Below are 20,861 nucleotides of genomic sequence, written 5' to 3' on the forward strand. Positions count from 1 at the left end.
AATGTTCTGTAAATTTCTACTAGATTCATTTTGTCTACAGTGGAGATTAAGTCAAATGTTTCTTTATTGATTTTCTGTCTGGAAGTTCTGTCCAATGCTGAAAGTGTGGTGTTGAAGTCTCCTGCTACTATTATATTAGGGTCTATCTCTCCCTTAAGGTCTATCAACATTTGTCTTATATATCTGAGTGCTCTCATGTTGGGTGCATATATAATTTTAATTGTTATAACTTCTTGATGAATTGACCCCTTTACGATTATAAAGTGACCTCCTTTGTGTCATCTTATAATTTTTTTCTTAAAATCTATTTTGTCTGATATATGTATAAATACTTCAGCTTTTTTTGAATTCCATTGGCATGGAATATCTTTTTTCATCCCTTTATTTTCAGGTTATGTGTGTCTTTATGGGTGACATGTGTTTCTTGCAGGCAGCAGATCATTAGGTCTTGTTTTATCCTTTATTCAGCCACTCTGTCTTTTGATTAGAGAGTTTAGTATATTTGGAGTCAATGTTATAATTGGTGAGTAAGGACTTAATCTTGCCATTTTGTTATTTGTTTTGTGTGTGTGTGTGTGTGTGTGTGTGTGTGTGTGTGTACTACTCATTCTTCTTTCTTTCCTTGCTGTCTTCCTCGTAGTGAAGGTGATATTCTCTGGTGGTACACTTTAGTTTCTTGCTTTTTATTTTTTGTCTATCCATTGTGTGTTTCTTGGTTTGAAGTACCATGAAGCTTACAAACACTATCTTTTTAAAAGAAATTTTTAAAAGTTTCTTTATTTCTTCTTAAAAAACCCAAAACAAACAAAAAAGGGATACATGTGCAGAATGTGCAGGTTTGTTACATAGATGTATGTGTGCCATGGTGGTTTGCTGCACCTATTGACCCATCCTTTAAGTTCCCTCTCTTCACCCTCCAACCCCTAACAGGCCTTGGTGTATGTCATTCCCTTCTCTGTGTCCATGAAAAACACTATTTTATAACCCATTTTTAAAAGCTGATAACAACTTAACACTATTTGCATAAACAAGCAGAGAGAAAACTAATACTCTACACCTTTACTTTGTTCCCTTACTTTTTAACTTTCTGTGGCTTCTCCTTATATCTTAATGTACTATGCCTTGAAAATCTGTTGCAATTATTATTTTTGATAGGTTCATTGTTTAGCCTCTTTACTTAAGATAGGAGTAGTTTACATACCACAGTTGCAATGTTATAACAACTGTGTTTTTCTGTATACTTACTATTACCAGTGAGTTTGCTACCTCCAGATAATCTCTTATTCCTCATTAACATTCTTTTATTTTGGATTGAAGTACTCCCTTTGCCATTTCTCAAGGGACAGGTCTGGTGTTGATGAAATCTCTCAGCTTCTGTTTGTCTGGGAAGGTCTTTTTTATTTGTTCTTCATGTTTGAAGGATATTTTCACTTGATGTGCTAGTCTAGGTTAAAAGTTTTTCTTCTTCACCACTGTAAATATGTCATGCCACTCTCCCCTGGCCTTTAAGGTTTCCACTGAAAATTCTGCTGCCAGATGTATTGGAGCTCCATTGTATGTTCTTTTTTTCCTCTTCTCTTGCTGCTTTTAGGATCCTTTATCTTTGACCTTTGGGAGTTTGATTATTAAATGCCTTGAGGTAGTCTTATTTGGGTTAAATCTGCTTGGTGTTTTATAACCTTCTTGTACTTGGATATTGCTATCTTCCTCTGGGTTTGAGAAATTTTCTGCTGTGATCCCTTGGAATGAATTTTCTACCCTTATCTTTTTCTCTTCTGCTTCTTTAAGGCCAATAACTATTAGACTTGCCCTTTTGAGGCTTTCCAGATCCTGTAGGTGTGCTTTATTGCTCTGTATTCTTTTTTCTTTTGTCTGACTTCTTATTTTCAAATAGCCTCTGACTTTTTATTTTCAAATAGCCTGTCTTTAAGCTCACTACTTCTATCTTCTGCTTGATCATTCTGCTATTAAAAGACTCTAATGTATTCTTCAATATGCCAATTGTATTTTTCAGCTCGAGAATTTCTGCTTAGTACTTCTTAATCATTTCAATCTCCTGTTAAATTTATCTGATAGAATTCTGAATTTCTTCTCTGTGTTATCTTGAATTTCTTTGAGTTTTGTTAACACAGCTGTCAATTTCTCTGCATGAAAGGCCATATATCTCTGTTTCTGCAGGGTTGGTCCTTTATGCCTTAATTAGTTTATTTGGTGAGGAAATGTTTTCCTGGATCGTATTAATACTTGTAGGCATTAATCTGTGTCTGGTCATTGAAGAGTTAAGTATTTATTGTTGTTTTCTCAGTCTGGGCTTGTTTGTTCCCATCCTGCTTGGGAAGGCTTTCCAGCTATTCTAAAGGACTTGGGTGTTGTGACTGAAGTTGTTATCTGCTTGAGGGGTTATTCCAAGCCCAGCAACAATGTGGTTCTTCCAGACTCATGGAAGTACTGCCTTAATGGTCTTGAACAAGATCTGAGAGAATTCTCTGGATTACCAGATAGAGACTCTTGTTCTCTTCCCTTACTTTCTACCAAACAAATGAAGTCTCTCTCTCTTTTCTGATGCACCTGTAGCTAGGGGTTGTATGACACAAGCATCCCTGTGGCCACCACCTCTAGGACTGTGCTGAGTCAGACCTGATGCCAGCACACCATTGGGTCTCACCCAATGCCTTCTGTAACTACTCCCTGGCTACCACTTACGTTTGCTCAAGGTCCTGGTGCTCTATAATCAGCAGGTGGCAAAGCCCAGGCCTGTGTCCTTCTCTTCAGGGCAGTGAGATTCCTCAGGCTCTGGATGGGTCCAGAGATGCCATCTGGGAGCCAGGGAAAAGAGTCAAAAACCTTAGATGACTACCTGGTGTTCTATTGGACTGCAACTGACCTGGCACTCAAACCACAAAATGCAGTCTTTCTCACTCTTCCCTCCCCTTTCCAAAGGCAGAGGAGCCTCACTCCATGGCCACCACCACTACAGTCCCAAGGGGAGTACTGTCAGACTCTAACCAATGTTCCCTTAAGGCCCAAGGGTTCTTAAGTCAGCTTGTGGTGAATGCTACCTGGCCTGGAACTCACCCTTCAGGGACTTGGGCTCCCCTTTGGCCCAGGGTATGTCCAGAAATGCCATTCCAGAGCCATTTTCTGGAATCAGGGACTCAAAGAATCCACTAGGTATTCCTCTCTGCTGTGACTGAACTGATATCTGAAGTCAGCATGTCTCAGAGTCCCATTTGAGGCCCTCAAGGTAGCACCTGGGTATTGCTGCTGGTTATTCAGGGCCCAACAGCTCTTCAGTTAACAGGTGATGAAGCCTGCCAGGACTAGATCTTTCCCTTCAAGGCAGCACATTACCTTCTGTCCCAGGGTGTGTCCAGAAATGTCACCTGCAAGCTAGGAACTGGGAAGGAGGCCTCATGACCCTGACCAGTGCCCTATCCTACTGTGGCTGAGCTGGTATCCAAGATGCAAGACAAATTCCTTCCCACTCTTTCCTCTGCTCTCTTCAAGCAGAAAAAAGTGGTCTCTTTTGGAGCCATGAGCTATGCACCCTGTAGTTAGGGGAGGGGTGATGCCAGCACTCTCTTGGCTGCCCTTGCTAATGTCTTAGAAGGTCATAGACCCTCCCAGTCCACTGTCTCTGGGCCCAGTTCATCACTAGGATTCACCTAGGAGTTGCTGTCCTTGTGGCCTAGACTGCCTTTCAAGTTTATTTAAGACTCCAAAGCACATTAACCTGTGATGGAATCTCAAATTCCAGCCACTGAGATTGGCGATTCCCTTCTGGCTAGAGTTGGTTTAAATGCTCCCTCCATGAGCTGGTATCAGCTGAGTTTGGTCTGGTTTTTGTTTCTGCTATCACAGGGCAATGCTGAGTTCAGTGCCTCACAACTGCTGAGTTCTTCTGCTCTGAACTCACAAATATGCTCTCTGCACCATGTTGCCACTGCTGGGGGATGGGAGAGGGGTGGCATTGGTGATTCAAGACTATTTTTCCTGCCACTTCACTGCCTCTTTCAGCCATATGCACTTAAAACCAGGTACTCTGAATGCTCACCTGGTTTTTGGTTCCTTTGAAGGTGTTGTTTGGATATAGATAGTTGTCAAACTGGTGTCTTTGCAGGGAGAATGATCAGCGGAGTCTTGTATTCTGCCATCTTACTCTGCCTATTTTAGTTGTAGGAGGTTTTCAGTTCTTTTTGGATCATTATTAAAACTTGTATTTTGTTAGAAGATCACCAATTTTTTCTCTAGGTTTTCAAATTTGTTGTGCTGGAATTGTGTATTAAATTCTCTTTAGAAGAGAATTGTAATATGTTAAACTTTTATGTATCTGTAATGATGTTTCACTTATGACTCTAATTTTGTAATTTTACTCTTTTCTTTATCCCATGAGACCATTAACTATTTTATTGATTTTTTAAAAAGATTTATCTTAGTGTATTATATATAATATAGTTTTTGCTTTCCAATTCACTACTTCAGCTTTATCTTTATTAAATATTCCTACCTTTTAGGCTTATCGTGTAGTTCTTTTCCAAATATTTGAAATGAGAAATAATTATAGATTTTCATAATTCTTTGTTAATATCTCTGACATTTAAGCCTGTATATTTTCTTCTAGGTAAAGAGGCTCCTGCATCCCATGTGTTCTAATTAAAGAAGTGCTTTCTTTTTAGCTCATTGGAGATAGGTTTTAATTTCAATTTTGATTGCTTCTATGATGTAAGTGTCATTTAAGGTTGTATTTTCTAGTTTCCATGTAGTGAAGATTTTTTTTTTTTGGTCAGCTTTTTATAATTTCTTTCCAGTTTGTTCGATTATGACAGAAAACATAGCTTGAATGTAGAACCTTTTGAATGTGTTAAGTTTTGATTTTTGGATGAATACATGATTTTTTAAAATGTTCAATGGGCAAGTGAAAACAAATGTCTCTATTTGAGGAAGACAAGGTTCTATGAATGTTTTACATAGTTAAATCCAACATAATTTAGCAGTTTACCTTTATCCATGGTGGTGAATACATTCCAAAAACCCCAGAAAGCACAGGTAGCTATATACACTGTGTACCCAAACCTATATATACTATAATTTTTCCCATACATATGTACATATGATAAACTTGCATGTTTTCACTTAAAGAAACACTTTATGGCTTTTCTTTGGCATATCAAAATTGCCAGCATCACTACGCTTGCACTTTGGGGCCACTATTAAGTAAAGTAATAGTTGCTTGAACACAAGCACTGCAGAAGTCCATCCGGTAATCCAGACGTCTACTAAGTGACTATCAGGAGGGTAGTATATACAGTTTGGATATGCTGGTCAAAGGGACAATTCACATTCCAGGCTGGATGGAGTAGGACAATACAGGATTCTGTCATGCTGCTCAGAATTGCATGTAATTTAAAACTTATGAATTGTTTCTGGAATTTTCCACTTAATATTTTCAGACCATGGTTGACTGTGGGTTACTGGAGGCAAAATCATGGATAAGAGGGAACTATTGTATTATATTCTATTGTTAACATATATTTGCCCGATTCAATATATCCACCTCTGAAAGAGATATATTGATCTCTTACCATAATTAAATTTTAATCAATTTCTTCTTTAATCAATCGATATCATCAATCAATTTACAGCAAATTTTTGCTTAATAAATTTGTCTTTTCTGATGTAAAGAACTACATGACTAATATCTTTTCTGTAAATTCCATTTTTTATTTTAATAAATCATGCCCTTTCCTGTGCTTAATGTTTTTAAATTTAAAGGCTACTTTCTATTGATTTAATAATGTTACTGTTACTTACTGTGGCATTGTCCTGATAGCCTCTTTCCCAGTTTTAAAATTTTCATTGTTTCATTATTACTTTGTTTTAAGAATGTTTTCTGTAGAAGGCACGCTCATCAGATTTTTTTTGAAAAAAAAAAAAAAATACAGTCCATGAGTCTCAGTCTTTTACTGCAAAAAGTCACTTCATTCACACTTAATTCAGTGACTGATATGTTTGGTTTCATTGTAATCATCTTTATTTTTAAAATTTATTTTATGTTATTCTATCTTTTTTAGTTTCCTCATTTTTCCTGGTTTGAAAAAGTTAATATAAATTTTGGACTCTTCAATGTTTAGGCTCTATTTAAAGTCATCGGACAGGATGAGATGACCCAGAAGTGAGGGAGGGTGATAAGAGATCTGAGGACTGAGTCCTCAGGTTCTTCAATATTTAAAGGTCTTAAAAATTAGAAAGAATTAACCAAGAAGATTATAAGCAATAGTCACTGATGTAAGAGGCTTTTCAAAAGACAGACTATTGCCCAGGAGACCAAGTAAAGTGTTTCAAGAAGAAGAGAGTGATAATTATGTTAAAATGCTGCTAATAGGTCAAAAAAGATTAGGACTGAAAATTGGATTGAACAATATGGTAACCATTCATGACTTTGACACATTTTGGTGGAGTAGTGGGGGCAAAATCCTAATGATTTAAACTGCTGAAGAGAATGTTAGAGGGACTTTTGATTACAGAGAATGTGAAGATTTTGGTAGCAAATTATAAGTATAAAACTGGACAAAATAGTCAAAGGCAAACATTTCAGGGCACTGGAAATTGAGCAAAGGCTAACAACAAATTGAGAAATGTTTATTGTTGAAAAACTGCAAGAGCTTTCAGTAAGAACAGTGAAGATATTATGGGATCCTTGCCTGAGGAAGCTTTCATTCTCTTCATTTCCCCACGAATTTGTATGGTCAGAAAGAATGATATATATTTTACCATTTGGTGGCTTCTCATGGAGACAAGAAAATTTGTTGTCAGAAAGCAGGACTTAATTGTGAGTAGTAAAAATTCAATGGCTTTCTGACTAAAAATGTACTAGGTTAGGAAAAATAAAAGAAACCCAGTTTTGCTAACTGAGGTCGCTGTCCCAGTTAAGGTGAGCAACAGACAAGTCAGAAATTTAATAGAAATATATTGGAAATAAGAAAGGGATAGAAGGGCAAATGTAGCTCCCCATATATCCCTGGTTGAAAGAAAAATTACACATGATCGGGAAAGTCTCAAGAGGGCTCACCAAAAAATGAAAGTCAAAGGAGACTTGATAATTGACTATAAATTTGAATACACTACTGAACCTACACACAGATTGATTGGCATTGGGTAGGTGTCTTTCAGGCTCAAGATGTTTGAATAAAACTTCTGCCCACTAAGTTACGCAGGTAAAGGTGTGACTTTTGGAAGCTATACACTAAATAGAAAGTTATACACTAAATAGAAAGCTATACACTAAATATAAAAATTAAAAAAAAATCAGAGACATTAATGGAGTTTATAGTTGAAGTCCAGGCAAGTTTCTAAAAGAAAACAAATCATTTGAGAAAAAATTTAAAAAGAATATAAAGTTGCTCTATCATTTAAATATTCAATTGCAAAATACAATCATTTCTTCCCAATAGCCCCTAAAAGTCTTAACTCAGTCTGACATCAACTCAAGAGTCCAAAGTCCAAAGTCTCATCTGTGATTCGAGGCAAGTTTCTTACAGCTCTGAGCCTGTAAAATTGAAAACAGGTCATTTATTTCTAAAATACAATGGTGGTACAGGCAGTGAGTAAATATTCCTGTTCCAAAGGGAGAAACTGGCCAAAAGAAAGGGGTAATAGGCCCTATGCAAGTCTAAAACCCAGCAGGGCAGACATTAAACCTCAAAGCTCTAAAATAATCCTTAACTCCGTGTACCTCACCCTGGGCACACTGGTACAAGCAGTGGGCCCCGGCCGGGCGTGGTGGCTCATGCCTGTAATCCCAGCACTTTGGGAGGCCGAGGCAGGTGGATTGCCTGAGGTCAGGAGTTCAAGACCAGCCTGGCTAACATGGTGAAATCCCGGCTCTACTAAAAATACAAAAATTAGCATGGTGTGGTGGTGCACAACTGTAGTCCCAGCAACTCGGGAGACTGAGACAGTAGGATCGCTTGAACCCAGAAGGCAGAAGTTGCAGTGAGCCAAGATCACGCCACTGCACTCCAGCCTGGGAGATAGAGCAAGACTCCATCTCAAGAATAAAAGAAGTGGACCCCAAGCCTCAGGCAGCCTCGCCCAATGGCTTTGCTTATTCAAATGCTAATCTCATTCAGAAACACCCTAATAAACACACCTAGAAATAGGTTTTAACCTGGGCACTCCATGATCCAGTCAAGTAATCAGATAAAGTAAACCATCATGGAGTGACTAAAGGAAGTAAAATGAAAGGAAAGGACACTAGACAGTATCTCCAATTTATGTGAAGAAATACAGGCTGGATGCGGTGGCTCATACCTGTAATCCCAGCACTTTGGGAAACCAAGGCAGTAGGATCACTTGAAGCCAGGAGTTCAAGGCCAGCCTGGGCAACAAGGTGAGACCTGATCTCTACCAAAAATTTAAAAGTTAGTCTGGTCTGGTGGCACACACCTGTAGTCCCAGCTACTAGGGAGGCTGAGATGGGAGCATCACTTGATCCCAAGGGGTCAAGGCTGCAGTGAGTCATGATGGTGCCACTGCAATCCAGCCTGGGTAACAGAACAAGTCCCTGTCTCTAAAAAATTAAAAGAAAAAGAAAAGGTTTTAGTTTTCCAAGCTTGGATTTCCTTTCCCATATTACAGCCCACTAAGTGTGCAGGCTTCACTCATCGCTTGTTTCATTGCCTTGTGAGAACCATGGTTTAGGCAGCTGGTATAAGAAAACGATGATACTCTGGCTACTGCCATTGCTGTGAAAATAAACTTTCCTTATGTCTGACCAGAAATCTCAGATCCTCTGCCATGAGAAACTATGGCAAATTAACTTGTTAATTTGCAAATAGCATGGAATCTCATACTCTTCACAGTTTTTAACAGTGTTAATCAGATAATAAGGAAGATATTAACTTTCAGGATGTAAACAAAGTCTACAATGTATGGTAAGTGTAAGTAATGAGTAAGCATGTAGCTGTGAGATGTAGGCAGAATTCTTAAGATGTGTTAATGATATGGAATAAGTTTGTAAGATGTTACAGATAAGTAGACCTGTTAAAGACAAAATAAATGGATATATGATGGATCAAACAAGAGTGTTACTTTCAGGTAGAAAGGAATGGAAAGAGCACATCATAAGATGCCATCATACCCCACTTGGATTAACAACTCTGCCACCCCCAAATTGGCCATTCATTGGTAACACCAAGTATACTTTCTTTCTGGTCCCACATGTGATGTGCCCAAGAAGCAAAGATAACGTTATAGTTGTTTATCAAGTTAATTGGTGAGCTACAGCTATTGACCAAGCACACTTACTTCTGCATCTTTCCTATTTAAATAAAACCAGAAATGCCTTCTGTTTGTTCCTCAGAATCTCTCCCTTTACTCAAACCTCATCTCTGGTCCTCATAACTGCACCATCAGTGGGGTAAGTTGATGCAACCGAGAGACAGGACATACGAACACTGTTTAACCCAGGATTTGGGTAGTGTGGTCTGTCCACCCACTTACATCCTATCCAAAGTGTGTTGACATGTCAGATTTCTTTCCCTGTTGCTTCTTTTGTGTGTTTTATATTGATTTACTAGATCATGCGATGTAAAAAACTGTAATTTTTCTGTAAACTTTTCTGTTCTGTGATCTCTTGGAGAGTTTGCCTGGTCGTGTGCTTGGTAGACAGCACTGAATCATGGTGATTTTTACGTAAGAATAGTGGGAACCTGTGAAAATTATCTTCTGATTACTTCAATTTTGCTAATTTATTAGGATGTAGACGATCAGCTGAGAGTGAAGAAAGGGAGGAGCTGGAAGTTTGAGAAAAGTGGAAAAATGAAATAATCATCTGGGAGAAACGTAAACTAATTTGATTAGGAAATGTAGTTGAATTATTGGGAAGCAGCAGGGACCCACTTGAGGTTAGTGGTCATGAATTTAAGTGAAATCTGTCACCACAGTCTTGTGTTTTTCTCTGACCACATTCAAACTGTATGGGTACAAGGAGAAAGTTGGTGGAGTTGTTTTTATTCAAGATTGAGGTTTTTCCCTGAGGGTGTGATAAGGAAAGAGGGTGGCAATGGATTGAGTATATAAACTCCATGAAGGAAGAACTGTTTCTCAATGCTTGGAACAGTGACACAGTAAATATTTAATAAATATTTGCTGAATAAATGGAAACCTGATAGATTTTTCTCTTTATCCTCAAAGCTCAGTAATTTTACAACTATGTCTTGTCTCACTAATCCTGGCTAGAATTTGGTGATTCCTTTTAGTCTGAGCTTAGCTTCTTCTTCAGCTCAGGGAAATTTTCTTCTACTATTTGCTTGATTGTTGCCTCTCTTCCATCTGTTCTTGACATCCTTCTGGAACTCTTCTTTGCATTTTAAATCTCCTGAGTCTATCTTCTAGGGCTCTTATCCTTTCCCTCATAATTTCTTTCACTTCATATTTCTGCTTTGAGTTGGAGGTATTTGTTCTTTTGATTTTCTAGTTTCCTAATTTGGGTCTCAGTAGACATTGTCCTCTACTTAAATGTGTCTACTTAGCTGTTTTGTTGACAAATTACCCAATGGGTATTTGTTTTGTTCTGTTTTCACGGGCATGTGCTCTACTTGTTCGACTTGTTTCTCTCCCTGATTTCTGGGTCCTTTCAATTTACTCTTTTCCTTTGTCATCCATTGTCAGCTGATTAGGACCAAGACACATTTGTTGGAGTTCTCTATACCATGGGAGTCCCACAAGTATTAAAAGGCGACATGGTTCTATCATTTAGAGCTAATGGTTTTAAAGCAGGCATGTTGTCAGTTGTGCACATTTTTGGTATCCTTGTACATTCCTGGCCTGGCCTCAGAGTCTGGGAAGACTCACCTACTATTTTAGCTTTTTCCTGGTCTCTTACAAACCAGGGGGATCAGCCACACTCACACAAGGGGTCAACTTTTGTCTCTTTTTCCCTGTCCCAACCAGAAGGCTCACAGATCTCTGTAGGCCAAGCTCTGTCTAGAGTCCACTGTTGACTGATCCTCTCATTTCTGATGCTATTCTTCAGAAATCTTTTAAAAAACTATTTTACTCTCATAACCTTGCTAATGACCCCAAGAAAGAATCCTATATTTTCAAAAACTTCTTGGAGTAATCTTACTCTGCTTTGACTAGTGTCTTTAGGTCTATTGAACACTTAGGTGTTCCACTTTAAATGTTTAGTTCTACCCCACTGACAGCAAGACCAATTTGTAAAGATATGGATTAATGTTAAAGACAAATTTGGGAGTAACTCTGTTTCCGCAAATTTCTCAAAACAGTATTGCCTCAATTAAGCTCCTATTTTTTTCTCTGAAGGCAATTTCATTTGAGGAAATGTATGTGTACATTTTAAGGAATATATCATCTACTGAAAGTCAGAAATTTCAATGTAATTTTGCACCTGTTAATGCATTTACTAATTATTCTCAAGCCACAGAATAAAAATATATTGTGTATCTAGTCCACAAAGTATTAACAGTAGGAAATGACTTCTCAATCTTTTTTATCCTCTCCACAGTGCTTAATACTGTGTTTTTGTACAATGAAGATTTTCAGTAAATGTTTAATTACCTGGATGGAGGTTAAATTCAAATTGTAGCAATTATCTGGATAATGTTACGAATGCAAAACATTATAAAATGAATCGTAACTATGCTACGATGGTCACAAAGTTTCTCCATTCTTTCAATCCCTGGCCTGATTAAGAGTTTATTGTCGGAAGTAAGAAAAAAAAATATGAGTAGAAAATTGGTGACATCTGGAAATGTCAGCTGAAGCATATATTTCTCACCATTCTTACCTATTGATTCTACTTTTCTTGTGTCTTTCTTCTTCAATGTATTCTTTACCCCATATATTTTCCTGGGGTCTTTGTAATCTTTTTCTAAAAATCCAAATAGTCATGTACATATTTATTATCAAGCGAAAAACAGACCAATTATTGCATTCATTAAATCACTACAAGGGAAGTATATGTTTTATTGGTCTCTCTAGTATTTGAGAATTTTAAATGTCGATTTGTCTTAACCTCTTTAGTTAGGGGTGATTGCTATTTTACCTTTGAATAAGAAATAATAAAATGTAATAATTTGGAGAAAAACATGTTTAGTTCTTACAGGTGTTGAGGGGGAAATTCTTAGTACAGAAGTAAATTTATCTTCAGAATTGAAATACATCATATGTATTATGTTTCACAGAGTAAAAATAATCCACATTAAAGGAAAGAAATTCTATCATATGCTACAACATGTATGAATCTGAAGGATATTATGCTAACTAAAATAAGCTTGATACAGAAATATAAATCTTGTATGATCTCACTTATATGAGGTATGTAAAGTAGTGAAACTCATAGAAACAGAAAGTAGAATGGTGGTTGCCAGTAGCTGAGGGGAGGGAGAAATGGGGAATTGGTGTTCAATGAATATAGAGTTTCAGTCATGCAAGGTGAATAATTCCTAGAGATCTGCTATACAACTTGTGCTTATAGCTAACATTACTCTATTGTATACTGTAAAGTTTGTTAAGAGGGCAGATCTCGTTTCCCGCCCCCACAAACTTAAAAAACAATCCATATTAATTTCAGCCCTTTTCTCGTTTCATGGCTTCTGGTCTAAAAACACCTTTGTTTTTAAAATAGAAATTTGGCATCTACTAACTCTACAGTGTGTACTAAGTCATTTTTATATTTTAAAAATTGTATTTCTTCTGTTTAGTTACAACAAGAGAAATAAAATCTGCAAGTAGCTGCTGAACCTCCACATGTCTGAGATCAAAAATTCATTGATATCAGTGTTTGTGATTCCAGGGCCTTTTACTCTCTCTAAGAGGTGGAAACAAATGCCAAGCAACCAATTTGTTTCTAATGGTATTTGCCTCATTATAGTAGGGTTTGAGGAAGGTTTATTTTTCAAATTCTTCCTATGTATGTTTCACTGAGATTGGAATGGCTTTAAAAATGTGAAGCAGCTGTTAGGTAACTCATTGTCCTTCATGTTAAAAGATAATAGTGCTAAAATAGTTTCTTCCTGCAACATGAGTTACTTGTAAGCACATTGCAAAGTCTGTGTTCCTTTCTTAACTGATCTCTCCATGTGTCCTTTGCTTAATACCTATGGTTGCTTTAAGAACTTGTCACTGATAGTCACTAGACTTATGCTTTATAGGAGTCTGAACTTCTAGCTCAGTTTGATACACTCTATTTCTAATTGTGTATCTGTGTGTTTTCTGTCTATGTTGGCTGCTTTGTTAAAGTTCGTAACTCCTAATGTAGTATTCATTCAAAAATGTGTTTTCTTGATTCTCAGAAGCTGTATGTGGGCATGAGGAGAAGGATTAAATACTCTGAATCAGTGAATGGCTTGCCCTTTACCAGACTCAACTTGCTCTGTCCTGTTTTCATTGTTGTTTGCTTTGTTTTGTCTTTTCTTTAGTGAATACAGTATCGAGGTCACATGACTGTTCTTCCCCACATGTTGCCCTTTGGTCAGATGTCTTCATATTATTTATTAGCTGAGTCTGCACTCATATTCCCTCAGGAGGACAATCTGTTTGTGGAGATATATGTGTGTCAGGTTGCCCAGATAAAAGGGAATGTCATTGGCCCTGAAAGCCTGCTGATTTGTGTTTGTTTTTCTAAAGTCAGATAGCATGAGCAGAGTGTTCTTCTCTATTGACCCCCTGCTGGTGTCACTATTTAGAAATTAATTCAACAGCCAAAATACGTGGGTTCATGGAGGCCTTTGAAACCTGACTTTTCTGTTCCCCGAAAAAAAAAATACATCTTACTGAATTCTCTTGCATACCAAATATTATTAAAGATACTGTGACTTTACCTCCAAGTATTCTTGAGAAAAAAAAACAAAAAAACAAAAAAAACCTTAACTATCCTTTCCTGAGGGAAAGTGGTACAATAACAGACACACATTACTATCCTTTCACAACAAAGCTGTAGCTTGGCAGAATGCTATTAAAGTGAAAGAAAGAAGGCAGAAATGGAAAGAAATAAAACAATCTCTAACAACAACGTAAACCCAGCTCAACAAAGGGTGAAACACAAAGAGATTCAAATCATGGTGCTGAAATCAACCATTGAGGCACGGCCTCGATAATTGGTACTCTTGATATTTGATACTCTCAGTTGCAGTTTAAACAAATTGATGTGCTGAATAAGTTGAAAGCAATGTAAGACCTTGACCATCTCTCAGAATTGTGATTTATTTTCCTTCTCAGCCAAAATCAAAGAGATTAACCATGCCACAGCCTAGCTTTCTAATATTAATGACTTACAGTTATTGAACAGTTGAACTCTTTCATGTGCTTCTTACATGCTTTGCCACAATTATAATCATAATTGTATTTATGTAAGTAATTATGATTATCATTTAAAAATTAATATTTAATGTTCACCGTAGCTTTATGAGGTAGATTTATTATTATCATCATTTTATACAAGAAAAAGATAAGACTGAGTAGCTGAAGAACTTGCCTATTGTCATAAAACTAGTAAAGGGAGAAGTCTGAATTCGAAAGCAGCATTGACTTCAAGGCCCACATGCTGAACTGGTACCTAGTACTGCTTCCCTGCCCCTTTTTATCATCACCAATAATCTCTTTTTTAAGTAAGACAAAACATATCCAGATTTGTATCCACCCCTCTGCTCCATGGTGGGCCTATAATTATTTTGTACAGAGTGGAAGAGTCAAGCTTTTGTTGGATATCTGAGGCAAAATGGAAAACTAGCTTAGGGGAAAGGCATGGAAGTGATATCCTAATCACGTTCATGGTCTGTTTGGAATAAGGAGCTTGAAATAAGTCCAGACAGAGGATTAATTCCAGAAGAGAAGATCTAGAGTGAAAACGGGCAACAGGGTGGTCAGGTATTTTTCATATCACACAGATATTAAAGATCAGAGTAAACAACAAGTTTGGGACCTAGAGAAAGGACTTAGGCATCAATTATGAAGCCAGAAACCCAGACGAACACCCTGCACCACAAAAGATCAGTATTAAAGCAGAGGATCTGAACACTACATATGAGGTAATAACAACATTAAGGATCTTGCTATGGAACCAACCTTCTGTCTCATGTTTGGAGCTTGCAGAGGCTTCCTGTTAAAGTAGCCAAGCACTAAGTTTGGTTAGTCAGGGGATGCAAATGAAGAGATCCATCATTTTTTGTCAAGACTAGAAAATAAGAAGCCTGAGATAAAGGCATCCCTTGAAACTTTCCATCTCCTTAAAAAAATCTGTGTTCAGTGCCAGAGCTGATATCAGTCATTTTAGTGTGAATAAGGTAAGCTGTGTGTTGTCTCTCCTGGGAGATTTTACGTTTTCAGCCTTGGCTCCCAATGTAGAATGAAAATTTTAGTCCTGGTTTATAGAAGTTTCTAGTTCAAGCTTCAATATGGAAGTAGATTTACAGAGAGGAGCAGAAGGTCTTCCCCGTACTCTTGATACCAAACTACTTTGCTTATGCTTTGGAATTGCCCTGCCAATCTTGATCATTTAGTCAGTGAGAATGAATGAAAGACTTACATATTTTGGTGACTTATTTCAATTCTAGTTGGAAGTCTTTGTGCTTCTATCTATAATAATCAGTGTAGCTATTTTAAAAATTAGAAGATAGTAAAACGAAGTTGACCTTTTTAGTTAACGCAGCTTTATATGAGCCCAGCAGTTTCATTGGTAAGTTTCCTGTCTTAGCTGGTGTTCATAATTAAGGTGATTCAGAATTGTTAGATAACTACAATTTTCTTATCAGTTGTAATTTTCAGAAGTCAGTGGAAGAGAAACAAGGAGAAATTGAAGTTTATACCTGTGTGGTTAATAATTGCAAGAGCACTACTCTCAGTTGGTAATTCATCCCCGGAACCTGTAAGAGGCTGTATTCAGGGATAAAACAGACATGCTCGCTCATCTATCTATCTTTAGGAATGATGAAGTCAGTGTGAATGAGTAAGAAGATATACACAACCAGTTAAGAAGTTCTACATTGTTCTAGAATACTGTAGAATACTGGGTAATGTACTGTAAGGGTTTACATCCAGATGGAGTTAAATGACTCAAGGGGACAGAACATGCTAGTAGCTATGTTAACTTGTTTCTGTACTTGACTGATAATACTTAGAAAAATCAACATGTACTCAAAACCAGGGCTTAAATGAAATACTCAAATATTTTTACGTGAGTTATAGTTTCTCACTGTGTAAACTCAGGCCAGCTACTTAAGCTCAATAGATTTCAGTTGTATCCTTATAAAATGGTGATAATAACCTAGTTCTTCATTAGGTTATTGTGAGAAGTAAATGAGGTAATATACATAAATCATTCAACACAGAGTCTGGCACATAGCAGACATTAAATAATAGAATCTATTATTATCCCCTTATGTTGTTAAAGCAACCCTGTTTAGTAGGAAGAGAAGCTATTGATAATCATATAACAAATATAGAAACTGAGTCTTAAGGGTTAAATTATTTGTTCCAAGTTGGTTAGTAGAACAATTAGGTCTGTAATTCATGAATGTATATTATTCTTACTTTCAGAGTTTAATTCTTGATGTATTTAATTCTATTTCGATTTACAACTTTTAAATGTATTTTATTTGGAATTTAATTCTCGTATGTGTGTATGAGATATCTTTGCACAGAATTAGAATAGGATGCCAAAAGGTGAGGACATAGAGTGGTGCCAGGAAATATTAGAATCGTAGTAGTTCCAGGGGATGGCCGGGTTCAGGGAAGAAATAACTTGGATTTCTAGAACATGAAGAATTTGAAGAATTTGAGAAAGTAAACAGTGAACAGAAAGCAAAGGAGCCAGTGAAAAGGCCTAAAGAGGTAAAGCAGGGATCAGAAGCTCAAACGTCTTCAGAGTCTGGGCAGGTAACTGACTGAAGCCAGTGAATGTAACACAGTAGAAAAGAATCAGGGCTGAGACAAAGTCAAGAGCGTGTCCCAGCGAAATGTATTACAAAGAACAAAAGAAACACCTCTGAAGATCAAACAATACAAGTCTGTGGGCTAATTTCAAACCGTAAGCTAATGATGCCTGGGATGAATGACAGGGGCCAGGTGTCCGAGGAAATGGGATGAGATGGGATCAAAGCGAAAATGAGGTAATTAACAAAGGGAGAAGGAAACATCTTCCTTGGGCTCGCATAGAAGTTGGAAAATATGGTGCTAGATAATTTGATGTGGAAAGGAGAAAGATGCAGAAGTTCATGCCCCTCAATCTTCTCAGGAGTAGTAGAAAATGAGAGATATCTCTTAGGAGTGTTTTTGAAGACAGAACAGAAACTGCGGGCTTGGGAATCTGCAGAAGAACCGCCTAGAAAAATCACCGTAAGAAACACAATAGACGGTCACTAAAAAGAAATAAAAGGACTAGTCACTAGCAGAGGAGGAACAGCTGAGGTTAGACAGCATGGGTGTGAACCGGTCCCATGCAATACAGTTCCAGGATTTTTTTTCTAAGCATACACTGAAACTGTTTCTATTCTGCTTTTCATCACTCTCATTTATAGTGTGTCTGAGTAATATAAACTCTTGCATTATTAATCATGCCAGATGTAATTCTACATGAATAACAACAAAAATGTCATATTCCCTTAAATTTTATAAAAATGACTTTTGTTTTCCTTATGCCGCTGGTCCTTACTATGAATGTAGAAGATCAAGACTTAAACAAATAGTACTTTATTTATGTTAATATTCAATTGATTTTCCCTTAGTAGTGTGTGTGTGTGTGTGTGTGTGTGTGTGTGTGTGTGTGTCTGTGTATGTGGTATGAGAGAATTATGCATTCATTTGTGAATGTTCTCTTAGCCCCGGGGTATCAGAAAGAGGGACATGATTCTCAGACAGAGGATGCGGCACAGGTCAATGCGAATGACACCACTGTCAGTTTGAAATGCAGAACAATATTTTTGTAGGCCTACATAATATTTAAAAATTTCTGCAATGTTTATCTCATGGATTATGTTTTTGGTACCTTAAGATGTGAATCCATTTTAACATTTCTCATAGAGAAGAAAGTGCATTGCAACTTCTTTTTTTCTAATATGGCACGGGGAAAATTGAGGAGCTGTAAGAAGTATTTCCTGAATATGACACCAGTGAAATCTGCACATTTCTTCCACCAGCAAACAGTTTTAAACCCTAGAAAAGTGCTAGGTACGACTAGGCATTTCAAATGTAATGGGAAATGTTTTGTGACAATTTCTTGCAATACAGTAGCAAGAGGTAGAGAAGAACCACATTAACTGAAGGGCTCTGGGGTTTAGAGACATCCTTCAAAGTGGAGAAAAGGAGGGAATGGAGCTTGTGGATCACTAGCCATTCTTGAGTGGCCTGTAGATGAAAAGTGATCTACTGGAGACAACTGCTTGGAGGGCTAGGCAGTGTGCCGCAGGGCAAGAAAGAGGAAGTGAACAGAGAGACCATTATGCCAATGCATTAACTTAGTAAATGATGGACAGAATGGAAGATTTTTATCAATTTTTATGCTAAGGAACTTTGAGGAGAGAGGAATATGCATACATCACATTTCTGTTAAGCTCTTTGTATGTAGCGTTGTGTAAATCTTCCAGGGCGGCCCGTGCCTTTAAGAATTTATCATTCTTTTAGATGCAACTCCATTCATAGATTGGGCCATGTAGGGCCCTGTCATTTATTAGGGCTACACAGAGGCACAAAAAAAGTTATGTCCTTCATCCTAAGGAAACAACAGTAATTGCAGAATACTGAAGTACAAAGTTAGATCTTACTGCACAACTTGGAAAGAAGTAGAAATTGATGGAAACTCTTTTTTCAGGTCCATAGCTTCATCAATAGTTTTTGCACTCTGAGCCTTCAGATAAAGAACAAAAGCAGAATAACTCAGAGACTCCTCTCCAAGCTTGAAGCTGACCCTAATGCTTATGTTGAAGAGGCAGCTCAGATGGCCAGAAGCTGCTTGGCTATCCACCCACAACTGATGTTCAAATATGTTAATAAAAGATACTGGCTGTAGTGTACACTGGTCTCATTACCCTTCATTTTTTTTTTTTTTCTGTAGCCATCCAATTACATTCCATTTAAAAGAATGTTTTTTGCCATGTCACGTATACCCAGTATTCTTAAAAATAGCTGACACTTTTTGGTAAAATCAGTCAAGAGAAATAAAATTGTTTACTTTCTTATAGCCATCTTTTTTTCTCCTTTGAACATTATACTTTCAAATAAAAGTATCGGCTTTTGAACCCTGTCAAAATCTAAAGCCCATAGCATTTCTTAATAGCCTTGCAACTTTATCCAGATCTCTGAAGACTGTCTGTAGACTGAAGTTTCTGTGATTCAGGTAGAATTCAGACTTTACAGAAAAACTAACCTTTCAGTTAAAAGCTTGCTTGTGAGTGTCTGTGTGTATGTGTTTTCTTCATGATTTGAGCCAAGTGCAAAGACTTACAAACTTGTTCTGAACAGGGGAAAATATTTCCTTTTTCATCCCTAAAATTATGCCTTTCCATGTTTTTCACTAAGCAAAACTTTCCCAGTTATCTGCTGGCACTAGAGGGTTAAGTCAAATAGTGAGGCGGGGAGCTGCTATAAGATTTTTATAGCTATATTAAAATGAGAAATGGTAATGTGGCTAAGCAATTTCTGGTCAGGTGGTCTCAAAGATTTATACATGTGGTTTTAAAATATCATTCACCAATCACATCACCCTACTAATCTTGCTCATTTAATAAGCATGTATATTTTGTTACTTTCATTCAGTTGTTGTCTAATGAATTAATATGGGTAGTTTGAAAAAAGCACAGAGAATACAAAATTAGTCTTCTATGATGTGATCTGATTTGGATTTGAACCACCACTGAGAGACTTACATAAGGTTTTAGAAATAGTATTTGTGCATACCAAGCTTTAGCCCGGTGGTTTCCAACATTTTTGTAATGGCAACATCCTGCCAGTAATTTGATTTTGTGAACCTTATACTCCATTCTGAGTGGTATCAATAACACACAGTTTAAAACAAAGTAAATTAACCACACATTTGTTTTGAAAAAAATTTTACTTTGTTGGTAACTATTGAGATAATTAGAAATGGAAAATTCATGTTGAAGTGTTACAGACAATGCTTGAAAATAACCATTATTTATGATGGACAGTATAAACACAATATGCCAACTAACAGAATACTTTTCTTTTTCCATCCCCCAAATTTTAGCATTTCAATTTTAACTGGTTTGCTCTAATAAATTTGTTTACTTCTAGGACACCAACAAATACGAATTAGACTATAGAAAGTCAGTGATTACTATTACATCTATTTGTAACTTCAGTACTTTCATATTTTCATGAGCAGTCTGAATGCTAATTACCACATTTCTATATTTCTCTAAAGCCAGTGATTGCAGTGTGCAGCAGAAAAATATTAATTATTATTATAAAGCCTAATTAAAAGTTGGAAGCAAAGCTTTAATAAGTATAAATACCATTGTTTATCAAATATGGAAAACACACATTAATTATTATTTTGCAAAACCCTATCCTTAGACTCATATGTGTAACTCCCAGATACAAAGACAATAGCATTATGAGGTGGTGATGTGGGTAGGAATCTAAACTTTAGGGAGATCAGTACGTCTAAAGGCAGTCAGCATATTAGGATTTTGAGGGGGAAAAAAAGCTACTTTTTTTTACACAGGGGTTAGTATTTTGAAAATGACAAAAGAAAAATACCGCGTGTAAAAACATTTGCTCTCCATCTTTTTTGGTGACTCTAAACACAGTAGGAAAGGGAAGTAAAAAGCAGACAGCAAAAAGACAGCTTGTGAAATGCACAGTGTGTTATCAGATTGCCGGTA

This window comes from Macaca mulatta, chromosome X, assembly GCF_049350105.2.
Source record: "Macaca mulatta isolate MMU2019108-1 chromosome X, T2T-MMU8v2.0, whole genome shotgun sequence".
Classification (NCBI taxonomy): domain Eukaryota; kingdom Metazoa; phylum Chordata; class Mammalia; order Primates; family Cercopithecidae; genus Macaca; species Macaca mulatta.